Raw genomic sequence first — 11,367 nt, forward strand, 5'->3', positions numbered from 1 at the left:
AACTAAAACATTCTGCGGCTGGCCTACACAAGTGCAGTCCCCCACATGTACCGGTATAGAGGACCACCTGATGAACAAACAGTTACTTGCTGTATGGCTAAAGGTCTTTTTAAAGCTAACTAAAATGCTGTGTGACTGGCCTGCACAAGCCAAGTCCTTTGTGTGGGGTTGCACAGAGGTCACAACAATGTATTGCCATTCTGTTTTGTTTTTAGCACGTCTCAGTGCGTGGGTTGAGTTAATATGGCAGTACACATAGAATTGTAGATTGAGAAGATCAGGTAGAAGATACTAGCCCACTAGCACCCACTTTATCCAAATATAAGATTGCTCTAATAAATCACTAGTTTTAAATTTCATAAATATCCAATGAAATCTCACAATCATTTGCTCAACCAACTTTCATGCAGCAACCATAAAAGAAGTAAATGCTTAGGAGATGTAGTAAGTGTAAAATATTGCAGACGAATGTTCTGTATTTACCAACAAAAGTGATACTATGGATTTGTATTATGGATTTCACTGTTATATATATATTGCCAGGTAATTAAACAAGACTATGTGCTAGATGTCAGCCCACAGTGGGGAAGGAGAGAGGGACATTTGCTTGCACAGAGGACCTCTAGATGAACAAACATTTATGGAAAGGAACACAGTTATGAAAAGCAACACTTTATATATATATTTATATTTAATTAAATTAAAATACATGATACATCACAATATTGAATCATATATGTTGTACATAATCGTCTCCTTTAAGTCTAGCATCATTAGAACTTATAACACTAATAGGCAACACTCGTATGAAATAGCAATGTTTCTTCCCAGTGGGACTGATTGGTTGCCAGGTAATTAAACAAGACTTCTCTTCGTAGTTTTGGTTTCTACTATATAAACAAAATTGCGAAAAGATTTATAAACAGAGCTTCACTTATATGACATTTTAATACTTGTTTTATAGCAATGAATACTATATTTATGTGTCTCAGATTCCATCTTTAAAAAAATTTTCTTAGAGGTGACCATATCTTTTCTCTCCTCTTCGTGTCTTCTTCCTGTAAAGATAATGCAATACAGTCCATGTCCATAAGAATATAGATTTTCTCCAACCATTCATCTAAAGATGGGACTTTCTTTGATTTCCAATTTGCAGCAATTAATAACCTTGCTGCAGCCGTGAGGTAGGTGATGAGTTTAGTATATGCAGCAGTTCCTTTATATTATATAACCCCAGCAGATACATCCCTGGTTCCATATCATATTGTCGATTAAGGATTTTTTGCATCTGAATATGAATTTTAGTCCAAAATCTCTTTATCTTTACAGTGCCACCAAGAATGGATAAAGGTGCCTATTTCTCTCTCGCATTTCCAGAAACACAGCCAAGCATGTCGGTAAGGGGGGGGGGGTTCTCGGGTTCAACCCCCCCATTCATGTCCGAAGCTCCGCTCCTCCGTTTGTGGGTTTTAAAAACATTTTAGTGCTTTTTTGGTTTTTGGCCTGCAGGGAGCGCATTGTTTGGGCTAGCAGCACCAAACTTTCAGGGATTGTTTGGGGGACTCTCCTGATGATACTACCTGGGTTTTGTGAAGTTTGGTCCAGGGGGTCCAAAGCTATGGACTCCCAAAGGGTCTCCCCATCCTCCATTGTTTCCAATGGGAGCTAATAGAAGATGGGGGCTACACTTTTGAGGGTCCATAACTTTGGACACCCTGAACCAAGCTTCACCAAACCTGGGATGTATTACACCCTCAAAGGTGTAGCCCCAATCTCCGATTAGCTCCCATTGGAAACAATGGGGGATGGGGGTACCCCTTTGGGAGTCCATAGCTTTGGATCCGCTGGACCAAACTTCACAAAACCTGGGTGGTATCAATAAGAAATTCTCCTGATAATACATCCCAGGTTTGGTGAAGTTTGGTTCAGGGTGTCCAAAGTTATGGATCCTCAAATGTGTAGCCCCAATCTTCTATTAGCTCCCATTGAAAACAAATGAGGATGGGGGCACCCCCTTTGGGAGTCCATAGCTTTGGACCCCCTGAACCAAACTTCACCAAACCTTGGAGGCATCATCATAAAAGTCTCTTACTGATGCCACCCAGGTTTTGTGAGTATCAGGTAATTGTTTATATAAGAGTGGGATAAGGAGAGTCTGGTTCATCCTAACTTTGGCAAATCTTGCACAGTGAAAAAGTGTGATTTAGCATCTCAATATGGCCCAAATTGCGCTGGCATAGTCTTTTTTGTTTATCTTTTTGTTTATACCTGCCATAGAAAAGCATGGAGAGCATCATGTTAAATCGGGCAAGAGACATAACTCTTCTTTGTTTAGGATTTAAAAGACCAAAAAAAGATAATTGGGTATGTGCCCTTCTTTTAGAGGAATGAGCAGAGTTTTTCTCACGACGACTATCATTTCATTATACTCTTGTCTAGAAGCTTGGTTTTCAAACATCTGTATGTCTATGATGGGGTGAGAAAGTATAATGAATCTAATGATAAGTCAATAGTATCAGTTTTTCCTCAATTAGCGTCAGCCATCTAGACACCACAGAGTCAGAGAGCTTCAAGTTTCTAAAATTCTACTTCTACTTTTGAGCTGCAGCCATTATCAATACCTTCCATATATGTTTACCTAGCAATCAGTACCTGAATGTGTAACTGAATTAATGCATGCCCTCATCAATACATATTCTAAGACTCCTTTGATGCATAACTTAGTAGGAACTTCTGGCTAGCTTCTCATGTTTATTTTGGTTTTTTTCTCCTCACATTTTCCCAGTGGCAACTGCCATACCTTCAGCCCTGGAAAGGGATGGCCCTTTGTTTCACAGCTGTTCCATCTACTTGCACACATTGCTTGGCAGAGGGTGATTTGTAGTGACAAGGCCTGAACCTTATCCCTAGAGATTCACCAGATACCTTAGCAATGCTGAGTGTCTCTCAAGGCAGGGAAGAGGAAGCCCAACTCCCACACTGGAGCTTGACCTCACAACATCTGATCTCGTGCATATTTTGCTCTTGCTTCCACCGGTACAACAATTCCCTTAGCTCTAAGTAGGCTGGAAGACTGTGATATTACTCATTTTCACCTCCCGCTTCAAGACAGGTGAGCAGAAGTCTTATGATGTAATTGTGGACATTTGCATAGTAGTAAAATGGTGTAGGATGACAATCTTTTCTTGGGTACTTCACAAATCTTAACGTGTTGCACAGTTCAAAGAAGATACTTCTTTGTTGTCTTTTTTGCATTCACAATGCAAATACTCTATAAGGATTAAAATGTTATTGGATAGCACAATGAATTCTCATTCCGCATATTATGGTCCGTATCTGTTGCAGTTCCTTGCCTGCCTGTGAATCAACTTCAGGGTTTTAATATATTGGCCAGCTTCCATGTTTCTACAGTTGTTTTTTTCTGTGTGGTATCCCTCCCGCTCGCGATTTTAGTCTAACTATATTTTTTGTATTTTCCAGATTTTTGTCTAATACAGCTAACCTGGGCTTATTTCATAACTGCCTTCTTTTTTAACTGCCTTCCTTTTTATTTCATTTTCTCATGATAACGTCTGGTGAGAAAGCCAAGACATTTTTATACAGGAAAATTCAAACCAGTAAGATGATTAGATCCTTGGTCTAAAAAATGCTATTTTTGTGTACTCAAAGAACAAGTTCATATATCAAAACAATTTGTTTAAGCTTTGAAGTTATATTCTTTAAGACCAAGTGTTATTCTTTTGTCATTTCATTGACCTGGAAGGTGTTCGTAATGCCTCTTGTTCATAGACCTCATTTTCTCATGTAACATTAAGAACTCCAGTGTGTTAAAAAGTGATGCATAGTTTATAAAGCATGCAAGCTTTATAACTTGACGAAGTAATAGCATCAGCAGGGGAGGTGCAAGGAAGAGAGCCTAAGAAGATTTTCACAGGCCAAGGCTAAAAAGTGATCCTGGAACAACCACAGTTTGAAATGTGGTTAAAATCTTGGAAAATTGCTGCTTTTGTGTTGGGGGGAAAGATTGCTTATTTGGGACATTATTTGGGATATGAGAGTCTTCAATGTCTGAAGTATAGTTCAACTCTTCACATCTCTCTTATACATGTATATCCATTCCATTCTCAATGTGGCAACATAATGATGACTTTCATGTGTGAAACAACTAGGGGTGAGTAGCCTCCACTCATGCGATGCTTCTTTTTTTCTGGAATGTCATGTTGGGCTGTGTTTCACTACCCCCTTCATTCTAGTTGAACTAGGAAAAATTTCTCAAATGAATTTCTATGCTATTTATGTTCATGTGTATATTTGAGAGGAAACAAGAGAAAAAGATTTAATAAGTATGATTTTGCACAATTCTTTTTGTGAAGTATTTGTTTATGAATGTCTGCACATTCATGGAATGTCACGAAGAACCTTGATACAATCATGGACACAATCACAACAAGATGATTTTTTTTGCCATGTTGGATCATGTTGTATAAAATGGTGATGCGGAAGGAGGCAGGAATAAATGTCTCCAGAGAATTGACCTGAAAGATGTGACAAACCATGTATGCAAAGTGCTTGATACAAAATTCAAAATTAAACGTGTCATCCTAAACAGACTTACGCCCTTTTAATTCCATTGACTTCAATGACCTTAGAAGGCCTTAACTCTACTTAAGCTGGCACTACATTAAACAGAACAATATAAAACTCCTAATGTGCCTGTGTCACGGAAGAAACAAAACCAGCTGATTGGGAACTCTAAATGTGGATAATATATTCAGAAGTAACCCTAAAATGTCAGTGATCCTGGATCAAACACAGGCAGATTTTTTATGTCAGCCTTTAACACATGTGTATAGCTAGTTCACACATTTAGCTTCCAAATAAACTAGTGAGAAGTTAAGTAAAAACTTGTGTCAATCAGCACTGGCTTAATTCAAGCCACAAATAATGACTAACTTTCTCAGGGCCAAACAGTATGGGTTGTGTTTTTTTTAAAAAAAGAAACTAATTGGGGTTTCCTAATCCCATAGCAGTTGTGGGGGATGTAATTTTAAAAATTGGCGGGAGCCCAGCTTAGCTCAGTGGAGGGAGGAACATGGCCTCATGGGAAGCAAGAGCTCCTTTCCCCCACCCATGCCACAGTTCTAATCCAAATCAGGCTCCAACCGATTTTTAAACTTACATTTCCCTTAGCTGATTTCATGGCTATGGACCAGGTTTTAAAAGCTTCATGTCTAGTTTGGCTGTAACTATACCTGAAATTTACAGAATTCCTCAGAAATATTGCTGTTATACCTACTGTCAAATAAGAACAACTTATTGCTGATTACACTGTGTTTCCTTGGGTTTCGTGAATGAATGAATGAATGAATGAATGAATGAATGAATGAATGAATGAATGAATGAATGAATATATATATATATACACACACACACACACACACACACACACACATACATACATACATTCATTCCTGGAGATTATCCTGGCCAACTGACATTTGTCGCAGGCAACAGAGGAAGCACAATAGACTATATGCTTGTGTGCAGTTCCTTACTGACAAAAATTCAAAAATTCCAGGTCCTCCCATGTGTCGAGGGAGATCATCTGCCCTTTCAACTACAAGTTTCTTTTACATCAAATAGAAACAATCCAATTCAAAGACATCTCTCTCAGTTAGAATATCTAGGCAAAAGGGTTAGATGGTCAGGAAATTTAAACCAAGAGATCAAAGCAGTGTTATCTAAAGAAATGCTGAAAAGGTGTGTGGATTCATTCATTCATTCATTCATTCACGAAACCCAAGGAAACACAGTGTAATCAGCAATAAGTTGTTCTTATTTGACAGTAGGTATAACAGCAATATTTCTGAGGAATTCTGTAAATTTCAGGTATAGTTACAGCCAAACTAGACATGAAGCTTTTAAAACCTGGTCCATAGCCATGAAATCAGCTAAGGGAAATGTAAGTTTAAAAATCGGTTGGAGCCTGATTTGGATTAGAACTGTGGCATGGGTGGGGGAAAGGAGCTCTTGCTTCCCATGAGGCCATGTTCCTCCTATATATATATATATATAGCCATTGCTATTCAATGTGCAGTGAATAAAGAAAATCTGAACTAAAATTCTAGTGATGAGTTTTCATATTTACTGCATCTCAACAATAGCGTAACGCCAAGGGGGCGAGGCAGAGGGCACGATGCACCGGGCGCACGCCGGTGCAGAGGCATGGTGAGGGCATTCCGGGGCATTTAGGGGGGTGCAGGGCGCCCGCTTGCCCTGGGCACAGTTCTCCCTCACTACAGCTCTGCATCTCAGGTTTATGACCCATTTTCACTCTCCTGCAATCAAGTAATTGTATGACTAGATAAACATTTTGACTTCCAGAGGTTGTGTGAGGTGAGTGACTGATCTTATAATAGCAACTGGTCAAGAATCAAAGTCCAAAGTTCCTGGATCTTGGGTATCTATAATAATAAATAGATCTTCCTGTCTGTCCATCTGTGGCATGCATAATTCATCAGAGAATTGGCCAGTGAGTTCAGGATGGTCAGAGGAGTTGCAGTGGTGAACTTGAAGAGAATTTGAACATCCCTCTCATGTAATATGTAGAAACTCCCACCCCCTGTACTTTTTACGTTGGAAGCTACATTGTCATTGGCAGGTGTGACATCAGACAGTAGGGCTAGGCTTATGAAAATTGGACACCTGGTTCAGGATGATGATGGCAGCTGCAGAACCAAAATAAAGGGAATCAGGTGATCTTGGCCCTCATTACCCGCAGAAGCCCCTCCTCCTAGTATTTTCAAACGCCCTTTCATGTCCCTGCACTAATTCCAGAGCTTCTTTGCCCCCACCCCCAGATTGGGCTGTAAGTGTTCAGTCTACATGTACAAATGGCTAGCAATTTCCAAAATCATTACTTATCCAAGGTATATCAGATTGAAGACATCCCTTGTCACCACATCAAAATATTTCCTTTTGCTAATTTAAGAATGATCATTTGAATTGACTTCTCAGTGTCTCCTTAAAGAACAATGAATTATTCTGCACAGAGCATCTGTAAAAAGCCATTTAAAAGGGCTGAAGCCAGTGGTGAGATTCAAATAATTTAACAACCGGTTCTGGTGGTGGGATTCCAATAATTTAACAACTGGTTGTTCACAAGCACCATTTTAACAAATGGTTCTGCCAAAGTGATGCGAACCTGCTGAATCCCACCACTGAAGCCTCTCAGTCCTATGCAATATCTATATACCTGATAGCCTATCTGCTAGCAAATGCTTCAGTTTACAAATCAGGGGCTTTGGAGAATTTGCAGAAAACTCTGAAACTTAAAAGTGTGTCAAGAAACTAATGCTGTTGATGCTGTTTTATTTCTTCATTCAATGGATTTCGGCAGTTCTTCAAAACTGCCTTTCATTCCACATCCAGAAGAAAGTAAAGAACTAGATGATACTGAGTAAGGCCATTGATCCATCTGGCCAGTTGTATTCTGAGTGTTCTGTTACACTTCAGATAAAGGCCCTTAACTAGAGATGCCAGAGACAGAACTTTCCAACTTGTATTGACATCACTGTAGCCTGATTATCTATCCAAATAACTGTTGGCTTGTTAATAATTTGGTGTGAGGACTCATAGAAGCACAGCTACTTCACCAAGATCAAAAATCACAAGATGCCTTTTTCTCATCCCAGATGTAACTGCTGTGATCTTTTGTGAGTCTGCTCATCACATGTTACACTGCTTGGGCAGTCAGTACATGTCATCTGGCTGTGGTAACATCTGCAACAGTTTGTTGCAAAACTGACAGAGAAAACTTAAACAGGGACACACGCCTTTATAAATCTGTTGAAGTCAATGAGTTTATGACGGTGTAACTCTGATTAGGATTGTACTGTTTGTCCCTTCCTATTCTCATCCTAATAATCATCTCATATTGCAGCAGTGAGGTACAGTCCTAAGATTGCAATCCTGAGGACCCTTTCCTAAGAGTAAGCCACACTGACTAATAAGGGACTTTCATATAGATTCTCCCTTTATATGGCAGCAAAGCAGACACGTGACCTCTGGTTTGCCTTCCAGTATTTCATTCTCTTCTCTTCCTCTTTTGCTCCTAGTTCTATATAGCACAGCTTTGCATAAGCATCTTTTGGCTCCATAGAGACAAAAGATGGCCATGCCAGTTGGGTCCTGGCACAGAGCACTTGGATATAGTGTCTTTCCACACTGGCACTAAGATTATTAAACTGGATCCTATGCCTTCGTAAATCAGAGTAGCAGTTTGCAGAACTGGGCAGCATATGGAAAGTGTCTTAAATCTTTAAGCGGTGGGTAGTTGAAAATTACTTTTAGTCTGCTTACCTATGAAAATATCTCTTTTCACTAAAGTTAAACATGTGACCTATTTGTCTTTTACATATGCTAAAAGTTGCTAAGATTGGCAGGTTCTGTGATACAGCAGCTAACATTTTGGTCTAGTACTGTGAGTGGGTTGGCTTCAAATTCCTCTCTGCCCAATGAGAACTCATTGGGTGATCCACCAATCTTCCAGGATTGTTGCAGTAAGCAATGGACAAATATATATGTTGCCCTTAGAGAACAGGGTAAAAAAAATGTCCTTCTATACTCTTTTTGATCAAAAGGTGACAGGAAATTTGTGAATTAATCTGCAATTTCCTGGACCTTCTTGGTTCTAGAATGCTCCATTTGTGTCCCATTGCTTACCTAGCTCTTTCCTGAAGCCACTAGGACCCCAGTGGAGCATTCTAGAACAAAGAAGGTCCAGGAAATGGGGAATTAATTCACAAATCTCTTGTCATCTTTTGGTGAGAAAGAATACTGCTTATGTTAAATCCCATGCCATCAATAATTTAAATGATTATGTTGAAAGGTGACTACTCTGCTGTTGATTGTTCTATTTTCTGTTGTCAATTACTGATGAAAATAAGTTTGTAGAACTAATGTTTGCTTTCCTTCATAAAAATAACCAACCCCAAATCCAGCCAGCATAACAGATAGTAAACAAAGGATAGTTTAGTCTCCCTCTCCCTACCCCCTCTATATTGTTTGTCAGCTGAGATGACAAATGACAAAAGGTCTGCTTCTACAAAGCAAGTGGACTCACATGCAAGTTGAAGAATACCCAGGAGTATGCTTTGTACCCAAGAACCTCTGATTGATTATAGCAGGAAATTGATTTTTGTTTTTTACATCAGCTGAAAGACATGCACTCTTCCTCTGTCCCTAGATTTCCATTTACAAGAATGACTGCTGATTTGTACCAATTAACCTTTCTTGTGCCTCTTTAATTATAGTTGTTACAGATGTAATGAAACAAAATGTATTTAATATATTGGATAGTTGAGTCCCTCTGCATTCTGAGTGGCTGTTTCTAGCACAATCATCTTTCAGATGCGTTAAAGGCATTTTCAAGTAGGCTCTACAAGTTTACTATCTGAGGAGAGGATAAAATTGCTAAATTGACTGCCACATTGCCATATCTGTTTGAGACAATTGTTGGAGCCCTTCCTCTTGAAAATACCAGGACATGTGACCAGTATTTAAAATCTTGGGAGGTTTTTTTCCCGGTTGGTTTGAATGCCATCAGAGCATGTCTTAATTGTCATTGTGACAGTTTACTAGTTCAAAACCACTCTAACATTTTTGCAGGATCTGGAAAACTGTGACCAAAAGCCCAGGCACATGAATTCAGGTGTTCATTTTTAATACTCAAGGAAACTGCCATGGCTGTTTGACAAACTCATAGGAATTGTTGCAATTCTAACAACACTTTTCTGGGAGTAAGCCCTACTGAATAGACCTTAGTAGCCTTCTGAGTGGACTCACTTATAATTGCTGTCTGAGTCTCTAACAGAGGGAAATCAGATACACTGTGGCAATGAATCTCATAACTGGTGGTACGCTGAATCAAGGAGGACTTGGTTTTATTAATCCCAAAACTACTACCAATTATGTTGCCAATTATTTATGCCAAAGTTCTGCAGGTGACACAATACTTTTGAAATGCAGAAAAGTGAGTTTATGTTGTACCCATTATGAGAAATATCATTGCAAACATGTGCTGGTGTCATATTATGAAAATTATTTATTTTCTAAGTAAAACAACAAATCTTGTGAGGAAGTATTTTCTCTGGCATGGTTAAAGGAATGTTGAGAATGAAGTCCTGTTTTCAGTATTTTTGTATTGATTCCTGCTCTGGCCTCTATCTGTTAGACATATATTATAAACACAATACCACAAACATGTTAATTCTCTCCCCCACACACATACAGTTTCTTATCTTCAGAGTTCCAAAGATGAAATCATAGTTCACATTATCACAGAATGACAAGTCTTGGGAAATTTTATATGCAGAAACTGTGGCCCAAATTCTTGAACATTATCAAAGTGAATGTATGGCTTTCTAAATTAAGGACATTGGTTCTTGCCTTCAGAAGGCACCAATTTTTTTGATATTATTTATATTTTCAAAAGGGAGGGTACCATTGGTTTGCCAAGATAGTCTGTTGCAACCCAGCCAATCTCTCTTTCTCTGCTCCCTTGGTATATTTCCTTCCCTTCCTTCTCTACCCCTGACAGCCTTCCTGGAAACAATGTGGCCATGCTTAATGGTGGCTGGTCTGCAGAACTGTGCAGTGGCCTTTGTCATCAGGTTTGGCTGAGTTGTGTGGGTAGTGACTTTCCAGTAGTTGCTGCTATGTTTGTCCCTGGTGAGTCCTGGTGAATGTGGGGAGGGGCTTCTCCAGATCTGTTTCAATCTCCTAGTCCGCTCCTGCTCCCCAACGTTGCTTTACAGAAAACAAGGATTCAAAGTCTTGCAGTAGCCTTGTTGTGGTAGCCTAGCCTTGCTTGTTGTGGTAGCCTAGCAACTCCCCAACAGCCAATGAGAATTTAGAGGACATTCTTTTCTTAAAGCTACAGGTGTTGTTTCTTTTATATTGGGATATTTTAATCCCTCAGTGTATTTGTAAAAGGTTTTCCTGCAACCCTGGGATTTCTTTCAGGTTTGTAGAAAAATCCTTCTGGTATGTTACCCATTCCATTTTGTGGCTCTATCGATCATATCTGCTAGGGTGCAGTTTGGAAATGGTTATAGTGATGACATGACCCTTTTTAGATGTCAGGTTTTGTTCTACTGTGCATCAGTAAACTGTCAATGATTGGTTTAGTTTTTTCACCTTTACAGAAGATGTGCTGTTCGGGGTTTTCTGTCTGATGTAACAAAATGTCTTCAGCTTTCTCTGCAATCTTTATAATAGGCAAATGGATTTGAGCCGGAAAATTCACCAATGGAAAGATTAATCTAATACAGTGTACAAGTCTATTCAAATCACAGCAGTTTTGTT

The 11,367-nt window shown here is 39.2% G+C and overlaps 1 long non-coding RNA gene across 1 annotated transcript in view; it reads left to right on the forward strand.

Annotated features, from left to right (window-relative positions):
- Positions 1–3,013: 3,013 nt before the first annotated feature.
- The window catches only part of LOC125440185, a 45,390-nt gene continuing 37,036 nt past the window's right edge, over positions 3,014–11,367 (forward strand). Inside the window, exon 1 of the long non-coding RNA XR_007245651.1 lies at positions 3,014–3,112. This is a non-coding gene — a long non-coding RNA (uncharacterized LOC125440185). The remainder of the gene's footprint in view (positions 3,113–11,367) is intronic.

This window comes from Sphaerodactylus townsendi, linkage group LG10 (genome assembly GCF_021028975.2).
Source record: "Sphaerodactylus townsendi isolate TG3544 linkage group LG10, MPM_Stown_v2.3, whole genome shotgun sequence".
Lineage (NCBI taxonomy): Eukaryota > Metazoa > Chordata > Lepidosauria > Squamata > Sphaerodactylidae > Sphaerodactylus > Sphaerodactylus townsendi.